Raw genomic sequence first — 19,462 nt, forward strand, 5'->3', positions numbered from 1 at the left:
TGTGAGCAGCTTAGAATCTTTGTGGTACCTGTACGTTTTAACTTTTGAAACATCTTAAATACTTTAATTTTATAAAAGCCACATGCATTTCGTACTGATACAGTACAGTCGCATTCTCCTGTCTTCCTGTGGTGTGAAGCGAATTAGCAGGTGGCTGACAGAACAGCGCACCGCCCACTGAGCTCAGCTCAGTCAGAGAAGAGGCGGCGCTGTAAGGAGACTGTTCTGCAGCCTGCAGTGTGTATGGCACTGAGCGCATCTGCCTTTAAAACTTCATAATGGAATCTAAATCATTTCTTTTAATTATCATTAAACGTATCTTAAACACACCAGTTAGTCTTATATTTGAAACCCTTGTTAAACAAAGCAGGGGTTTATTACACTTTCTAATGCCATCACATATGGAAAGATTATACGTTTTAATCATTTTTATTTTTTTTTAAATAAATGTAAGAATTTTCATCTACATAAATATCACAAGTTTCTTCTACATACATATTTGCAGTTGTATTTCTGAATATTATGTTACAGTTCAATATTTTATACACATCTAAATAAAGTCAGGCGTCGGGTGCATAAACTATTAGTAATCAATAATTTGATTAAAATTCACACTGATAAATTGTTGCACTTCTTCCACATCTTCTAAAAACATTAACTTGCAAGACTGTGTTCAAACATACGTTAAATCTATCAAAACGTACGTAAAATACAAACGTAGAAACCAAGAGACTCGAGCCTGAAGTGTCTGTTCGTCAAGCCAAGCTGTATTGTATGCATACAAGGAGCAATACAGCAATAAGCCTCAAATACTTTGCTCCTTGTATGCATACAATACAGCTTGGCTTGACGAACAGACATTTCAGGCTAGAATCTCTTGGTTTCTACAAGTATAAAATAAAAAATAAAGGTAAAATATAATTTTAAAATTAAACCAGGTTTCACTTTTTTTCCTGTCTCTCCCAACTCTCTCACCTGCTGCGATTCAGACACAGACTGGTTAACAATGGGGACAGGTCAGGCAGGCAGAGGGAAGGGGGAGATGTCTTCCTACCTCTATGACTAAAATGCCCAAGAGGAATGGCTTGAGCGGCATACAGAGCCGAAAACGTTTGGTGCCGTCTTCTCCGCTTTAAAGGTACACTCCTTGTGGAAGAATTTTCACCTCGAACGTTTCCCCACCAGCTAACATGCAGAAGCAAACTGAATACAAAATGTGCTTGCAAGTATAGCGATTACAAACATTAAAAAACATACTTTCTTTATGCTGTTATACTGTACAGTATTAAAAGTAACACTATGGTCACTACACTGTGAGTAACGCTGGTCACTACACTGTGAGTAACGCTGCCCACTAAACCTCTTTCCCGCATTTCAGAGGGTTAAGGTTACGTAGCTGATTCACAGCTGCATACAATTTTATCTTGTCTCGTGAAAGCAAAACCTCAGATATTTGTCAACATGTTTACTAAAGCTATCCATCTCAGTAATCTCACTGTGCGCCCAAGTGCTCCCTCAGTGTTCACGCTCCCAGTAAAATAAAAACCCCGTTTTCCACATTATCACCTCGCACTGGGGGGAAGGAAAAGTGCCGGCGGTCATTTATTTCACTCTCCATCGCTCTGCCCAACCCCCCTGGACAAACAAAGTTGATTAGTAATAGGTTTATTCCATGCTGAAAAGAGAAGAAAGAAAACACAATGTTTCGGCTGTGGAGCCTTCTTCAGGTGTGAGAAAGACAGGGCAGTAAGCAAAGGAAATGTAGCAGGAGAACAAAGGCTGGGAGAGAGGAGGAGCGAGGGGTGGGAGCAGGGGACAGACAGAGAGGCCAATCAGGAGGTGTGAAGTCAGGACAGGTGAAGAGAGGTGTGAAATGAAACCTACAATGAATAGAGAGAATTTAGAAGAAAAGTAGTCTGTCGTTGAGGGAAGGGGGAATGTGTGATCCTAGCTGCAGGATAAGTTTGGTTTCGGTGGTCTTTCTGATGTATGAGTTCGGAAAACCGTCTTTGAGAACACAGACGGAGAGATTAGAGTGGTCGTGGCCGTCAGAGGTGAAATGAGAGACAATGGGCTTGGAGAGATCTTTAATCTTCACAGCCCTAATATGTTCTCTGAAGTGCTTGTAAGAGCAAGGTGACTTTCTGCTCAATTAAATAAAGCTATAGTACAGACAGATTTTAAATTCTTCATGCAGAATTAGCTGTTTGTCAAAATCTTCTACTTTGCAAGCAGTATACGACCTCTCAAAAGGTACCTTTTGTCTCTCGTGTAAACTCAAAAGTTTGTTTTTATACTTCTTGAAACCTGAACGATATGCCTCTTTCATATTACTTCCCCCCTCTCCCCTGCCGAGTCTCGCCTCCCGCTTTTCCACACACGCAAATCAGATCTACAGATATAGAGTGCCTTACAAAAGTCACAAAATTAACTCACAAAATAGTTACATAACAATAGCACGATGAAAATAAATTCAGTATAAATAGAACTGCTGTATGTCCAGGATGTACATTATGTCCAAGTAGTGCACTATGCCAACTACAATGAAAACTGTATGTCTAAGTAACCTGACCATTATTAGACTAATGTAAAAATGCTGGGAACTTCACAATTAAAGAGCTTTGTAGGGCAAGAAACAAAAGAAAGAAACTTAAGCATTTTAAAGGCTGAAACTAAAATTCAGTTTAAAAAAAATTAAGGCAAATGAAAATTTAGAACATTAAAAGTGTTAGGTGTAATACGAAAATGCACATGAGAGAAAAGTTTTAGAATTGGAGCAGGTGTTACCTTTAAATAAGCAAACAGAAAGAAGCCATGACTAGACATTGTGCGGAAGTGGGATGCAGGAACACTTGCAAAAGCTTAGAAATACAAAATAAATCACAGGAAGGTGTGTGTTACAAAAGACCATGTGAACCAGAAGCAGATTTGGCAGAGTGTTAGGGGCTTGAATAATCAGTTTTTTTTTTCTGGTAGGAAGACTGTGAAAGTGTGATAGGATAGAGAGTCAGAAAGTTAGCACACATGAAAAACAGAGCAATTCAGTAAGAGAGCCCTTATATGAATTAATAGAAAACATGGTTTCATGGTGGGCTTCTCAAACAGTCGGGCATTCAGGTAGATTGCCAGGGGAAAGCATTTGTAAATATATTTTGTTAAAGCAAGTCATTGTTTTGCAACACAAGACATTTTTTCAATTAAGTAATTAAGCCTTTGTCACTAGTGGAACTACTAAATAAAGATATAAATAAAATCTTTAGATTTCAGTATTCAGTGCTGGTAGCAGGATGAGCTAAGGACTCAGCAGCTGTCAGGTTGAGCTCAGTGTATATTTTATCACAGAGTTGGTGCAAAATGTTAACAGTTAAAACAGGTATTTATAAATGACACATTTCAAGAAGGAGATTTTCAGAAGAATTATAAATCAAGCAGGACAGGGAAAGCACAGAAAATAGGTCGTTGGATTGATCAGACCCAGAGAAGTGGAAAGGCTGACTCCTTTAACCAGCACTATAAAATAATTTCTCCTCAGTGAGATCCTGCCATCCCGTAGTGGGTTTCTATCCCTGTGTATACAGTAGTTACACAGTGCCTTTAGTTCCATCTCTTTATCCTTTACAGAGCAGCTGGAGTCTGGTATGGTCCTCAGTTGGAGAGTAATTTTTTTTCCTAATTTTTTTCTCCTTTTTCTGGGGGTGCTGCCAAATAATATATGAAGCAAATGAGGCAGAAACACTTAAAAGGGGAAATGAGACTGCAAAAGGGGGAACACTGGGAGATCTGAGGTGGTGAATGAGGTTAGTTGAGTGGTGTGTATTAGGGATGGGGGAAAGACGTGTGCTTTTTTTTGGTTTTGCTTTGGGTAGTTAGTGTAGATATGGGTAGGACACGGAAGGCTTTGTTTTCGTATGGCCGCATTGTTAGGCACAACCACCTTTTTTTTTCTGGTTCTATCTTATCTAGTTGTTTTTTTAGTCAGTTAGTTTGTCAGGGTTTTGTTTTTCTTTTGGTCTTTCCCCTCCCAGTTGGAATACAGATGTGCACCTCTGCCTCCCTGGGTTTTTTTGGTATCATAAAGCTGGTTTGTTTTCTCGGGGAAGTCCGATCTCTCGGCTGTTCTTTTATGTTGGGGCCCTAGATGTATTTTTGAGGTTGTAACAGTCTAAGGCTGCAAGAAACAGATGCCAGGCAGAATACACCCTGGACATAGTGTAAGTCCGCCACAGGGCAGACAGACAAAAACACACCTAAACCAGGCTCAGTATTCCCTTGAGCCAGTTAACCTACCAGTATGTTTTGGAGTGCAAGAGGAAATTAGATTACCTGGAGAAAGCCCAGAGAGAACATGCAAACTCCACACATACAATACCTCAAGGAGTTGAACCCAGGGCCTCGGCACGGCAGAGTGGCAAAGCTAATGAAACATGGAAGGATATCCTAGTCATCTTTCAGTTCAGTGATTTCCATACATCATTTCATTTTGAGCGCTTCAGAGACATCTGGTGCTACCGTTTTATTTATGAAAAAACACAAAAGGCATGCTAACCACTGTGCCATCCGATTCCTTAGTTATTTATTTTTTATTAACAGTTGAGATTATTCATTGTTGATTGTTGGTAAAATATTTTAACCTATATTTTCCCCTATTTTCTTTATTAATTTTGTGTTTTACTTATTATCTAATAATCAGAATTAACATATATTTGAACAATGATTTGTACATTAATATTTTTACAGGATGTGGAAAAGTGCAACAATTTATTAGTGATAGTTTTAATATTATCGATTACTAATTGTTCACACCTGACTTTATTTAGATGTTTTTAAAACGTTTAACTAAGTGTGCCATAACATTCAGAAATCCAATTTAGAATAGTTTTGTGGCATTTGTGTAGATGACACTTTGCTAAAATGTGTTTTTAAAAAAGCGATTACCATCTAATTCTTCCACGTGTGATGCCATTAGGAAGTACAATCAGCTCCTGCTTTGTTTGGTGGGAAAGCTATGCTTAAAGTTAATTCGGTGACTTAGAAGACAAAGATAACGATTAACATTGTTTAATTTGAAATAAGTGATAAATGCAGACGCTATTGGTGCCATTCGCTCTCCGCACTATAGAGCTCGCTCATGCTGTGCTGCTCCTCGTGCCCAAGCCCCCTGACGGAGCGCAGTGGGCGGTACGCTATTTTCACAGCCTCCGATTGGGAGAAAAAGACCTGCTGATCTGTCCTACACAACCGGAAGAGAAGAGAATAGGATTTTTTTCCTCGTTTGAAACGTGTGTTGCATTTATAAAAATTCAAGTATTTTAAACGTTTAATTAAAAAGTAAAAATCTTACAGCGTACACAAAGATTCTAAGCTGATCACGAGGAAATAAAATCACCCGTTTTTCGCACATCCGTTTTTTTAACTATCTAAACCATTTTTTTATAGCTTTTAAAGTCTTGCAATGTTTTCGGCAGGAAAATGTCATTGTATCTTATTTTTTACTTTGTTTTTAAAAATAAAAAAAATCGTTTGCCCATCGTATTGATAAGCTGTGCTCCGATTACTGGCAATTGTAAAAAATAACCCGTCCACCCTCCCTCGTTTAATTTAAAGATTTCCGTGAGAAAGTTCTTAAACACAAAACCATCATGTGTAATAATTCACTCAGATACACACGCCAGAACGCCAGTTCTGCCAGACACTACCTCCCAGAGCCAATCGGGCACCTGGACTGAGGTCTCCTTTAGCCCAGCCAGCTGGTTCCCTGTTGAATGAACGTGTCGTGTGGAAATATTTAGGCTGTAGCCAGAAATTTGGATTATAAAAATATCTTTCACGCCTGCTGTACTGTAGTAGCTTTAAAACCATATGGTATCATACTTTACTGTATATTGATGTTGTATACAATCCCACTGCTGTTCATTGACGTGTGCGCTACTGTTTGGGAATGTGAGAGGAGAAGGCACTATTTAAAGAATCCTGACTGGGAGATTGTATTTCCTCATTGCACTACATAGTCTAACGCTGGGACTTAATTTGTAAGACAAACTTTTCCCCAAATCAAAAAAATATTCGTTATTGTAAAATCACTGACATCAACATAGTACATATTTTTCTCAATGGCTGTGTCAGTATACTGAGACTGAACCTGTGACTAACCCTAACAACTACATCACTGGTACAACACACATGTATAACAATAACAGTATTAAGCGACAAATGGTAGAACTGCAATTATATGACCATTGTATTAACAGTTGCAACAAATCTGAAACCTTTAATAACAGAAGTTATTAACCCTACTGTATTTCACACCTGCATGTCATACCTCGTTGTGCCCAGTGGGGGTTTTGTTTTGATTATACCATGAATTAGTTCCTGAGGCATACCATGAAATGTTTCAAAATTTAAAAACAATCAAACCTTTAAGTTGACACAAGAGATAGGGGTATTTTTGTGAACTTAAACAGCTAATTTTGTTTGAAAAATTTAAAATCTGTCTGCCTGACCTTATTGTAGCTTTTTTCATTGAGCAGAAAGTTACCTTGCTCTTACAAGCAGATAAGTGTGCCTTAAAATATAACAATGTGTTTACTACCCCTGTTCGACCCTCTTCTCTAGGAAATTATAAAACCTCAACAGTTCCCGAACCCTACTGTGATATCCAATCTATTATTAAACCCTGATATCCTTAATATTATTAGTAAATATTAATATTTTAATTTCGGACACATTGTGAAATGTACAGTTATTAGAAATGTGAATATAGTTTGCATATTAATTTATTGGGAATCACAATTCTATTTACCATTAACAGTTACAGCAGATACACATTTTGTAAACAAATCTGAGATCTTTTTAAAACGGAAGTTATTGACTCTACTGTAGTTCACGCCTGCCTATGAGATTACGGTTTTTGTTTTAATCATACTGAGGGTGTGAAGATTCATTGAGCAATGGGGCACTGTTTCACACTGTGAAATTATGTAGCTATATCACTTTATTAAGTACAGTGGGTATCAAGTCCACACACCAATTGAAAGTTTTGTTTTTAATTATTTTTCATAAAAATGATACTTTTGGTTTTCACTTGAATATTGTTGGTTACAAGACCTTCTTAAAATTGAAAAAAGGTCTTGTATGATTTGTCTTGATTTCAGCCTTTATATGAACACAAGCTGAAATTGCTATGAGTGTGTAGACTTTTGATATTCACTGTATGTTGACAAAAGTCTGGACTTTTGGTTTCACAAGGCAAGATCCGATGGAAGCCCGTTTCCTCCAGGGAGTAAAAAAAAACGCGCTATGGTTTCTCAGAATTGTGACTTAGTAACTCAGAATTGCGACTTTTTATCTCACATTTGCGACTTCGAAATAGCCCACATTTCATTGTCTGTTCTTTTTGTTATTGTAACAGATTCGGGATCTAGGCCTTGTGCCCTCGCCGCTCCCACCCTAGTTCGTGCCTCACTGCATTGGCTCGAACCCGGGTCTTGCCAGCTGAGCTAAAGAAGACCTCCTTTTTTAAGTAAAAAAGGACATACAATGGAAATATGTAAAATATGTAAAAAGTATCATACTAAGTCGGAATTCTGAGATACCATAGCGTGTTTTCTTTTTTAGTCCCTGGCGGAAACGGATTCATAAGATCCAGCTGTGAATTAGCTACGTAAAGTTTTTGGGAAAGGGAGTTAGTGGACAGCAAATAACAGTGGGCAGCATCAGTATCATATAGTGCCCATAGAGTTACTTTTAAAATAACAGGGCATTACTGTGATCTTTGTGTTGCAAGAACGTATTTTAAAATGTTTGTAATTGCTATTCTTGCGAAAAAAAAATTGTACTGTTCTTCAGTTTGTTTCTGCGTGGTCGTTATATCCAGCTTTTTCATTGCTCCCATTTTTCACCCTGGCGTAACTGTAGTGTGGATGAAACATTTCCAGGGCTGGTCCGGCATTGTTGATCCGTTTTGTGGAGCCTGTATTTTTTCCTTGATTTTGGAGCAGTTTGAGAAATGCCTCAAGTTAGATATTTTATCATTAGCGATTTCTTTAGTCTCTCGGTTTACCTGAGGATATCAGAGTCACCTTTGCTCTCTCAAATCTAGACTCAAAACCTTTTTTAGAAGAGCTTTTATTTAAAAAGACCGGACTTCTTGTGAATGCAGTGTGTTATTGCAAGACATAGAGTTGGGGTGTGTTAAAGTGCCCCTACATACTGTGTATTTACAGCCTCATTTTATTACTAGCTTTAAGGTAGGGGTGTGACATACAGTAGTATTAGGGTGGTATTTGAGAGACAAAATGTGGCATAATGCTTTCTCTGGTGAAAATGCTGTTAAGCACTGAACATCTTTCCTCCTGTTAAAATAATTGTCTATGTAGTTTATTCTTATCTGAGTAAAAACAAGAAAATACAAAAAGTTTCACAACTGAGAGAATCTTTGATCCTCACAGCCCTGACATGTTCCCTGAGGCAGTCTACCAGTCTGCTTCCTGTTTCCCAGTGTAGATAGTGGGCATTTTCTGCAAGTGATGCAGTAAATAAGGTTGTTGGAGGTATCAAAGATCTCTCCAAGCCCATAGTTTCTCATTTCACCTCTAACAGCCATGATCACACTGATCTCTCCATTTGCATTCTCAAAGAAGGGTTGTAAAAGGAATCCAAAACTAGTTATCCTGAAACTAGGATCACACCTTCTACAGATCTACAGTAGAGCCATCTACAGATAGGGTTGCAGGACTGGCTTTACTAAGTTGATAGGGGGTGCCAATAAGCATGACTTCAGTCTTGTCACAGTTAAGATGAAGGAAATTGAGTCATCCAAGTTTTTATGTCAGAGATGCAATTAAATGGAATAGAGACAGCTATGTCAGTGTCAGGTTTGGTATGGATGTATATTTGATTATTGTCAGCGTAAAAATTAAAGCTGAGGCCATGTGATCTTAAAAGCTGACCAAGTGGAAACATGTAAATGCTGAAGAGCAAGGGGCTTGGATTTAAATATGGTGAATAGTTTGGAATCAGTTTAAACTAAGCAGTCATTTCACTAATAATCATAAGTGCCAGCTATCGATTATCTTTGGCCAGTGAATCACACACTGCACCATGCCACGTTACTAAGAAGTGATGCACATTCTGCGTGCTGCATCGGTGTTACTGTGCTGTAATAAACTTCATTACAGAGCAGTAATGCTGGATTTCTAATGAACATAAGATGTAAAAAGTAGTAATGCACTCTTATCAGAAGGTTATGCTATAATCTTGATATCATTTATATATCCACTATAAATTACAGAGATAAAACAATGCATAATTTTAATTTTACTGTGTTATTTTTAATTAAAGATGCTACCAATAATTATTAACACTAGTTCTGAAATAGATATGTTCTAACAAAAGGGTTCTTATCAAAATGCCTGTTTCATGAGCCTCTGTACCATACCCTACTTCACCCATTAGGATTAAGTTCTGCATCTGCAGAATCGCCTTTTACAGAGACTTCAGGGTGATTAACCCTCCTGAAAACTAAGGTTTTACTGTACATCAGCTTGCATTTCTGTGGCTTTTAAAAATCAACCTTTAACGAATTGCCTTATCAGACACCTTCTGAAAATCAAAATGTCATGTGCTTTAGTGTTATTTAATGTCTGTTGCTTCTTCAAAGAATTCTAGTTAGATAAGACCTTCCCTTTCGAAGCTATGTGTTCTTCTAACTTAGCTCTTTCATTTCTATAACTTTGCCAAAAACAGAAGTAAGAGTTGCAGGTCTGTAGTTTCCTGGTTAATTTCTTCCCTCCATTTGGTAGTTAAGTTTGTGATTTTCCAGTCTGTAGTGTAATGGAGTGCCTGCTTATCTCCAAGCCAGTGTTTGCACCTTTTTTTGGTGGCCTGTGGCTGGGTTTCTTTCTATGGCCCCGTCGCTACACAGCTCTGGGGACTTTACATTGAGTCTCTAACCCTGTCCCAGAGCATGCATTTTCCAGGACAAGTTACCCAGCCTTCTGAAACCTTAGATTTAACCTTATCTTCGTTAGCTACTCACACATTTCCCAGTCTTTCTATGATAATCTGGCTTGGAGTATGAACAGGACTAGGACTGTGAAAACATCCAATGGTTTCTTTATAACAGTACTTGATCCTCTAAAGCCTTGGTATCAACCATCCTTTTTCCGAACTGCTTTATCTACTACAGAGTTGCAAGGGAGCCTAATCCAGAAAGCAGCTGGCATGAGGGGGGATACACCCTGGAAGGGGTGCCAGTCATTTGCAGGTTACACAGGCACCTACGCAAAAGCAGGGAGAACACGCAAACTCCATGCAGTCAACAACCCAGAAATTGAGCTACTGTGAGGTAGCAATGCCAACCACTGTGTCACCTCAGTATGAGTTATTTTCAAATTGGTAAGAACTTGCCACTCTTCTTTAACAGCAGCTGTGGCATAGCCCTGGGTGTGCAAAGTTGATCGAGACTTAACCAGGAAGACTCAAAGCTGTAGTTGCAGTCAGAGGTGCTTGCACCATCTACTGTCTGAGGGGCAGAATACTTGTGCAATAATCATATTTGTTTTTAGTTTTGCTTTGAATATGCTGCTTGTTATGACCCCAGGTGTCTAGGAGTAAAGGGATGTAACATTTTGGATGGGTTTGGATGCAGGTGGGAGTTGGGAAGTGTGACAAGTTTGGTGCAAAAGTGATTTATTTGTAAGAAAGTTAATAAGTGACTGTTACGTATACAGGACATAGTATCACAGGGAAAAGGAACTTGAGTGGTGCCAAAGGAAAGAAAATAACAAACCCAAACAGGTCTGGCTAATACAGTGAGGTCTATCCTAACATAAACAAACAAAGATGAAGAGGTCTTCTGCGTCTTCAAACGCCCTAACTTCCCCCCACTGAACTTACCAGAACCAAAACACACGAGTGGCACAGGCCCCTAACCTAGTGTGTCTAGACAGAAAACATCCCTACGAGTGCACAATGTTACCCGGCCACCTTACTTATACCTACTGTATACGGGTAATACTGAAGAAAATACACGAGCAAGGAATAGGGTAACAAATGAGCACAAGCAAAGTAAAAAGGAAAGTAACAAGGCGAGGTAATAAGAAAACACGGGTAATCAAAACCAACCAGCCATCAAACAAACGAAGCCGAAGCTAACAACGAATAAACGCTAGCGAGCAAATGCGAACACGAGCCGAAGCAAACCGAAGTTTAGCCGAAAGCTCTTGAGGTCGGAACTTCTTCAGTATTAAACTGTAGATCTAGTTGCTGATTGGTCAGGAGTCGACTGATGATGTCACAACTGCAATGATGGTGTAGTGATGGACCAATGGGGGGGAAGGGTGGGGTACCTGAATACAGGAAGCAGAAAAAACAAAACGAACACGGACACGCACGGGGACGTAACAGTGGTAATATGCTAATAGGTGAGACCTCCTGGAGCAAAGGCTCTTCAGCTTCTAGTCACGTCAGTCCGGAGGAAAAGCCAGCCGAGAGCTCCTCCTCCTCTCAGTCCCTGCTGAATCGTCTGTGCTGGCGGTTCCTGGCCGTCCGCCTGGCTGCAGTAGCTGTGCAGTGGAGGATTCTGGGTTGACCTGATTGGTAAGCCTGTCGGTCTCCTGGACTCGCCCCACTGTCTCTGCTGCGTGACTGTCTGATCCACGGGAAACCCTCCCGTTCCCTGTGGGCACCTGGACTGTGGCTGTCTGTCTCAAGTGCAGAAGAACTGATCCTCCACGCTCTCCAGGCTATGCCTCCTGATAGCACAGGCTGGCTAGAAGCTAGAAATGTAAATACTAAATCTGGGAGAAACTTAGGAAAAAATACAGGTTTTAACACGTAAGGTATCTTTCTAGGATTTTCTAAGGTAAAGTGATTGGAGGATTAGCTAAAACTGTAGAATCAGAAAATTGGAAAAAACTAAATTAAAAATGAAAACACCTGGCAGATGACATTTATTATAAACAAGTGCTCAGTTTTCTTAGCGCATTGTAAAATGAAATTATACAAATTATCTGAAAGAGGTGAAAGTGTAGAATTAAAACTGAGGGTTTTCATGTTCAAAGGTATAATGAATTATGTTTAGAGTGTTGTGTGCAATCTCTGTCACCATGTAATACAAAAGGTTGCTGCTCTGAAATCGATAACTTTCCTTCAGCTGTGAAAGAGCTGCATGAGGAATACGGAGCAATTAATTACTAGCAACCTAATTGCATCCTCACATTTGTACTTTTATAATGTGATTACAACAAAATAATCGGTTTTGCTTGCTGAAGAAGTTTTATAGATTGTAGATGTGTGTACAGTTAAACTCGAATATGACCGATTCTTTCCTCTCAGGTTAACCTGTTCTTGAACCTGTGTTTTTTCAAGAGATTGTCCACAATACTGTGTGGCAGCCCAGCAAGCCTGAGGAGGACATGGGCAGTCAGGTGAGGGGAGGAAGAGAGAACCAGAGTGTTTAAGCAGTAGCAGATTTTAGTGTGATCTTTTTGTATTTCATCTGCTGCACTTATAGGGTTTGCTGATCATCCTACTTTGGCAATAGATCACAGATACGACCAGTTTATTCTACTCCAGAATCTAGATCAGTGATATAAAGTTATTTGAGTAGTGGCCAGAGTACAGATGCTTCATTGTTTTCCACTAATTCCATCACCCCAAGTTAGAATTCATACCTTATCTGACCTCTCAGTTTTCTGTATATTTCTATTCAGTATATTTATTTCACCCTTCATGGCTCTTGTGTGATGCAGTACATTGTTCTCCTTTCCTTCAGTTGCCTCCTGTTTTTTCAGTCATTTTTTACAGCACCTTATTTTTCCTAAATGATTTGTTGAACAGTTTGTCATCTTTTAACTTTTGAATTTTTTACTTTTGGGATGAAACTGTTCTGAATGTTAAAGGGGAACTGCAAGGCTGTTTTTATATTTGGGGGTTAGGAAGCATCAGCACTAATGAGTGGTGTAAATGTACACCAAATGTACCCAGTTTTGTGAGTCATGTGCGATAAGAAATTTTCATTCCCAGCTACCCATGCAAGTATTTTGTAACATTTCTTATCGATCCAGAACCTTTTTTCCGGCCAAAGGTTGCACTTTTGTAGTTGTAAATGTTTTCTTTGGAAAATGTGTAAATTAAACATTTTTTTTTCCTAAGAATGAATAAAATTAATATGAATTTGTTTCACAGTCCCCTAGATCTTGGTAATTCTTAAGTTTCAAATTCAGTTCTGTCTACTAGATGTGTGTTGGCTCAGCTGAGAGGTTAAGTTGCACACTGCAGTTTTTCTCTGTAAGGAAAATCTAAGAAATTCAAGAAACCTGGGCTATCCAAGTGAATGCTCAGAAAAGTATCACTTGTTTCGTCTTAAATAGGTATTTATAATAGCTGTGAAACAGAATTGTGATTGAAACACTCAGTGCTATAAGGATTTCTAATTTAATGAAGGATTTGAAATCTGAGTCATGAATTAATTGCATAACTTGGAGTTCCATCTAGTGGGGGAAATGAGGTATAACATCTATTGCATCTACAGCTTATTGAACTAGGAACCAAACTGTCACCACAGTGACTTTATTCCTGTACAACAGGGTAAACTCCCTCAATTCAGTTCAAATACAATGTTTTGTACCACCTTCAAAAGAACCATGCTGTGCTTGTTTAATATGAAATGAATGGGAGAAAACAGTTAAGAAACCTCTGAGAATTGTATAGGAAGAAATACAGGTTTTAACATGCAAGGTATCTTGCTAGGATTTTCTAAGGTAGAGCGATTGGAGGATTAGCTAAACTGTGGAATGAGAAGGTTAAAAACAACACTTGAATAACACTGAAAACTGAGCAAACACCTGGCAGATGACATTGTAAACAAGTACAGGGTTTTCTGTGTGGGTAGTAAAATGAAGTAATTTTACACATTATCTGAAAGTGTAGAATTAAACTGAGGGTTGTCATGTTCAAAGGTATAATGAAGTCTGCCTCATTCAGAGCACAGTACAATCTCTGTCACCATGTAACACAAAAGGTTGCTGCTCTGGAACCAATGCTTTTGCTTCAGCTGTGAAACAGCTGCGTGAGGTATACAGAGCAATTAATTACCAGCAACCAAATTGCATCTTCACATTTGTACGTTTCTAATGTGATTACAACAGAATCATAGGTTTTAATTGCTGAAGACGTTTTATAGATAGTAGATGTGTGTACAGTTAAACTCGAATATGACCGATTCTTTCCTCTCAGGTTAACCTGTTCTTGAACCTGTTTTTTCAAGAGATTGTCCACAATACTGTGTGGCAGCCCAGCAAGCCTGAGGAGGACATGGGCAGTCAGGGGAGGGGAGGAAGAGAGAACCAGAGTGTTTAAGCAGTAGCAGATTTTAGTGTGATCCTTTTGTATTTCATCTCCTGCACTTATAGGGTTTGCTAATCATCCTACTTTGGTATGGTTTATAGACTACACTAATTACAGCTCCAGCCGTTCAGAATGTGCGAGGGATACTGCAGTTGTCTTGAGTTCAGGGGCTGCGGGATACTGCAGCTCTTTAGAAATACTCAGCGGTGGGGCTGCACTACTGTGTAACACTGCCAGCTGGACCAGTGACGCTCAACATGGCGTGTGGAGCCAGAGAACGCCTGAATTACGATCCCAGGCAACACCGGGGGACAATCTTTTTCTAATGAAAGAATGTAAGTTGTATACTGTTTAGACTTATTCATTTTAAACTGTATTACAGCATGTTAAACATCAAACTAATTTAAAAGTAAGTGTATTTTATAAAAGCAAGTTTGCTCGGTTGGATGTGTAAAAAAGTTTTATCATACTGTAGCTTGTGAACGTGATGTCCCTCTTTCAGGTTTACATCTGCATAAAGACTACAGAAAGTAAAATTATCCTGCAGCTAGGATCACACCTTTCCCCTTCTCTCACCGACACTCATTCTTTTCCTCAATTCTCTCTATTCATTGTAGGTTTCATTTCACACCTCTCTTCACCTGTCCTGACTTCACACCTCCTGATTGGCCTCTCTGTCTGTCCCCTGCTCCCGCCTCTCGCTCCTCCTCTCACCTAGCTCTTGTTCTCTTGCTATATTACCTTTGCTTACTGCCCTGTCTTTCTCACACCTGAAGAAGGCTCCACAGCCGAAACATTTTCTTTCTTGGCTTTTCAGCATGGAATAAACCTATTATGCATGCTGACACAGCTACTCTGCTGAACTATATTATAATTCTACAGATTGTGTGTGACTTGGAATGCCCTCTAGTGGCATAATGAGGTATGACACCTCCTATTGCATCTATAGCTAATTATAAGAATAATTCATTATAATTGCTTGCACTTCTATAGTGCTTTTCTGCACACTCCACTCAAAGTACTTTACAGGTAATGGGGATCCCCTCCACCACCAGCAATGTGCAGGCCCACCTGGATGATGCTATTAGTTGGGAGGAGACAGAGTAATGAAGCTAATTGAACTAGGAGCCAAACTGTCATCACAGTGAGCAACAGGGTAAACTCCCTCGATTCAGTTCAAATACAATGTTTTGTACCACCTTCAAAAGAACCATGCTGTGCTTGTTTAATATGAAATGAATGGGAGAAAACAGTTAAGAAACCTCTGAGAATTGTATAGGAAGAAATACAGGTTTTAACATGCAAGGTATCTTGCTAGGATTTTCTAAGGTAGAGCGATTGGAGGATTAGCTAAGCTGTGGAATGAGAAGGTTAAAAACAACACTTGAATAACACTGAAAACTGAGCAAACACCTGGCAGATGACATTGTAAACAAGTACAGGGTTTTCTGTGCGGGTAGTAAAATGAAATAATTTTACACATGATCTGAAAGTGTAGAATTAAACTGAGGGTTGTCATGTTCAAAGGTACAATGAAGTCTGCCTCATTCAGAGCACAGTACAATCTCTGTCACCATGTAACACAAAAGGTTGCTGCTCTGGAACCAATGCTTTTGCTTCAGCTGTGAAACAGCTGCGTGAGGTATACAGAGCAATTAATTACCAGCAACCAAATTGCATCTTCACATTTGTACGTTTCTAATGTGATTACAACAGAATCATAGGTTTTAATTGCTGAAGAAGTTTTATAGATTGTAGATGTGTGTACAGTTATACTCGAATATGACCGATTCTTTCCTCTCAGGTTAACCTGTTCTTGAACCTGTGTTTTTTCAAGAGATTGTCCACAATACTGTGTGGCAGCCCAGCAAGCCTGAGGAGGACATGGGCAGTCAGGTGAGGGGAGGAAGAGAGAACCAGTGTTTGAGCAGTAGCAGATTTTAGTGTGATCCTTTTGTATTTCATCTCCTGCACTTATAGGGTTTGCTAATCATCCTACTTTGGTGTGGTTTATAGACTACACTAATTACAGCTCCAGCCGTTCAGAATGTGCGAGGGATACTGCAGTAGTCTGGAGTTCAGGGGCTGCGGGATACTGCAGCTCTTTAGAAATACTCAGCGGTGGGGCTGCACTACTGTGTAACACTGCCAGCTGGACCAGTGACGCTCAACATGGCGTGTGGAGCCAGAGAACGCCTGAATTACGATCCCAGGCAATGCTGAGGGACAATCTTTTTCTAATGAAAGAATGTAAGTTGTATACTGTTTAGACTTATTCATTTTAAACTGTATTACAGCATGTTAAACATAAAACTAATTTAAAAGTAGGTGTATTTTATAAAAGCAAGTTTGCTCGGTTGGATATGTAAAAAAGTTTTATCATACTGTAGCTTCTGAACGTGATGTGCCTCTTTCAGGTTTACTTCTGCATAAAGACTACAGAAAGTAAAATTATCCTGCAGCTAGGATCACACCTTTCCCCTTCTCTCAACGACACTCATTCTTTTCCTCAATTCTCTCTATTCATTGTAGGTTTCATTTCACACCTCTCTTCACCTGTCCTGACTTCACACCTCCTGAGTGGCCTCTCTGTCTGTCCCCTGCTCTTGCCCCTCGCTCCTCCTCTCTCCTAGCTCTTGTTCTCTTGCTATATTACCTTTGCTTTCTGCCATGTCTTTCTCACACCTGAAGAAGGCTCCACAGCCGAAACATTTTCTTTCTTGGCTTTTCAGCATGGAATAAACCTACAGATGCAGCCATTCAAAGTGCGCGTTACAGACACGTACCGCAGGTGGCGTCGCGCATTGTGACGCAAGATGACGCGCGGCACCGCAGTACGTGATTGGTTGACCGACAGGGGCACTCGTGGTCCGTTGGTCTGTCGTAGAAAGACTTACAGTAAACGTCTTTGCTGTGCCCGTTGTAGATATTGAATTTTACCACTGAAGGGAAATCTTAGTAGCTGAGCATAAAAAGAATAGGAGCATACTGTAACGCGTGTGAAAGCCATAAACGATATTAATTTTGGAACATAAACATACAGTACTGTATATGGCTGGTCTTGGTACTTTAAAGAAAAAATACACACCAGTATTCCATTTCTCCCTAAACATTTTAAGCATCGAAGTCTTTAACTAAAGAGATACCGGAGTCAACAAGCATACTTTTAGAATTTGATTAAAAGGGAATATAATATGGAATCGCGTATCTAAAGAATTTAATAACGATATGATTATATTCGTATACTGCGACAGGGCTGTGTAGGGCTGTTTCGCCTCTCTCTTCATGCGACTTCCCTTGTAGCCTACTGGTCTACGTGCCCGATTACCAACTCACGGGTTGTGTGTTCAAATCCAGCTGGTGCTGGACTTTTCTTTTAACAAACATTTCTTCGAAAAAATAGAATAGCGATATTATGGACAATCAGTTGACTTTTATATTTCAAAATATCACAACATGATCGATTCTAAATCATTTTTGATAACAATGAATAGTCACCTTCTTCCCTTCTGACAACGGTCCCTGCTTCTGCTTCCTGCTTTTATTGTGTGTGTGTGTGTAATAGAGTAATTTTTTATAGAGAAATGGAGGCTGGACAGTATGCGATACAATATAAACATTTATATTGATTTAAATCGTGTTTTGATTTAAATCGCAAACGCGTGTTTAATTATATGTGTTTTTTTAATCATAATCAGGCTAATGCAACATAAATTGATACAGTATCTCTGTCTTATTTTTAGTAAATAAAGTGCATTTTTGCACACTATACTGTATGTGCAAACGTTTTATGATATGTCGCTGTTGTGAATGTCTGTGGACATGTGCTGGCTGGACAGGAGGCTCTACTGTACACAGAGAGCTTAGAAGACAAAGATATCAATTTATTTTAGTCAAAAATGTATATATCACCTTTAAAAGTGGAATCTCAAAGCAAAGTAAATACCCAACACTGATTGAACCCATCTGCCATGCTAATAAAACACCTTGAATTGAATTGAGGGGGGGGGGCGCGGCAAATAAGATACACTCCACAGGCATCCACAACAGCAACATATGAAACGTTTGCACATATGGTTAAGTTATTACTTGGTTTTCAAAGTGCAATGAAATACAATATTGTTGTTGCTGTTCTTGTTGTTTTTATCCTGTAAAGCGTTTTGAGAAGCCACCTTTAAAGGCGCTATATAAAAGCGCTGATTCTTATGGAATGTGTTCCGCCGGGGATTCAAATTTTTTTTAATTTTTTTTTAATGGCGTATCTAAGGAAATCTCAGTATAACTTTGTTCATGAACAAACAGTGGCATGTTACATTATTATTCGTTTTTTTATTTCGAGAGACTGGATAAGTAGTTCAAGTGTTTTTTTTAACTTCCTGAAAAACAACTAATAATTTAACTATATGTGCAAACGTTTTATGATATGTCGCTGTTGTGAATGTCTGTGGACATGTGCTGGCTGGACAGGAGGCTCCACTGTACACAGAGAGCTTAGAAGACAAAGATATCAGTTTATTTTAGTCAAAAATTAATATATCACCTTTAAAAGTGGAATCTCAAAGCAAAGTAAATACCCAACACTGATTGAACCCATCTGCCATGCTAATAAAACACCTTGAATTGAATTGAATTGAGGGAGAGAGGGGGGGAGGGTGCGCGGCAAATAAGATACACTCCACAGGCATCCACAACAGCAACATATGAAACGTTTGCACATATAGTTAAGTTATTACTTGGTTTTCAAAGTCGGGAGACATTAGAGGCTAGCCACACCCGGACTGTTAAACCAACGCATTAGCACGTCAAAGCCCATTGAGGACCCGGGCGCAATAATTGTTTTGTCCCTTGATTTACTGATCTGCATTAATTATGGAAATCGAGTTCCTGCTCTGTGCAGACGACCTGGTCCCGCTGTCGCCCACAGAACAGAGGCTGCGCCAGAACCTGGCACTGCTGGAGCAGCACTGTCAGACCTGGGCGCCGACAGTCAATCTGGACAAGACCAGAGTTATGGTTTTCCAGAAAAAAAGCTAGACCTCAGGGAAACAGGTACAAATTCACACTTAACAACACATTAACACCTAACAACGGGAGCAGGGACGAATAAGGCCAG

This window comes from Atractosteus spatula, chromosome 15, assembly GCF_055471065.1.
Source record: "Atractosteus spatula isolate fAtrSpa1 chromosome 15, fAtrSpa1.hap1, whole genome shotgun sequence".
Lineage (NCBI taxonomy): Eukaryota > Metazoa > Chordata > Actinopteri > Semionotiformes > Lepisosteidae > Atractosteus > Atractosteus spatula.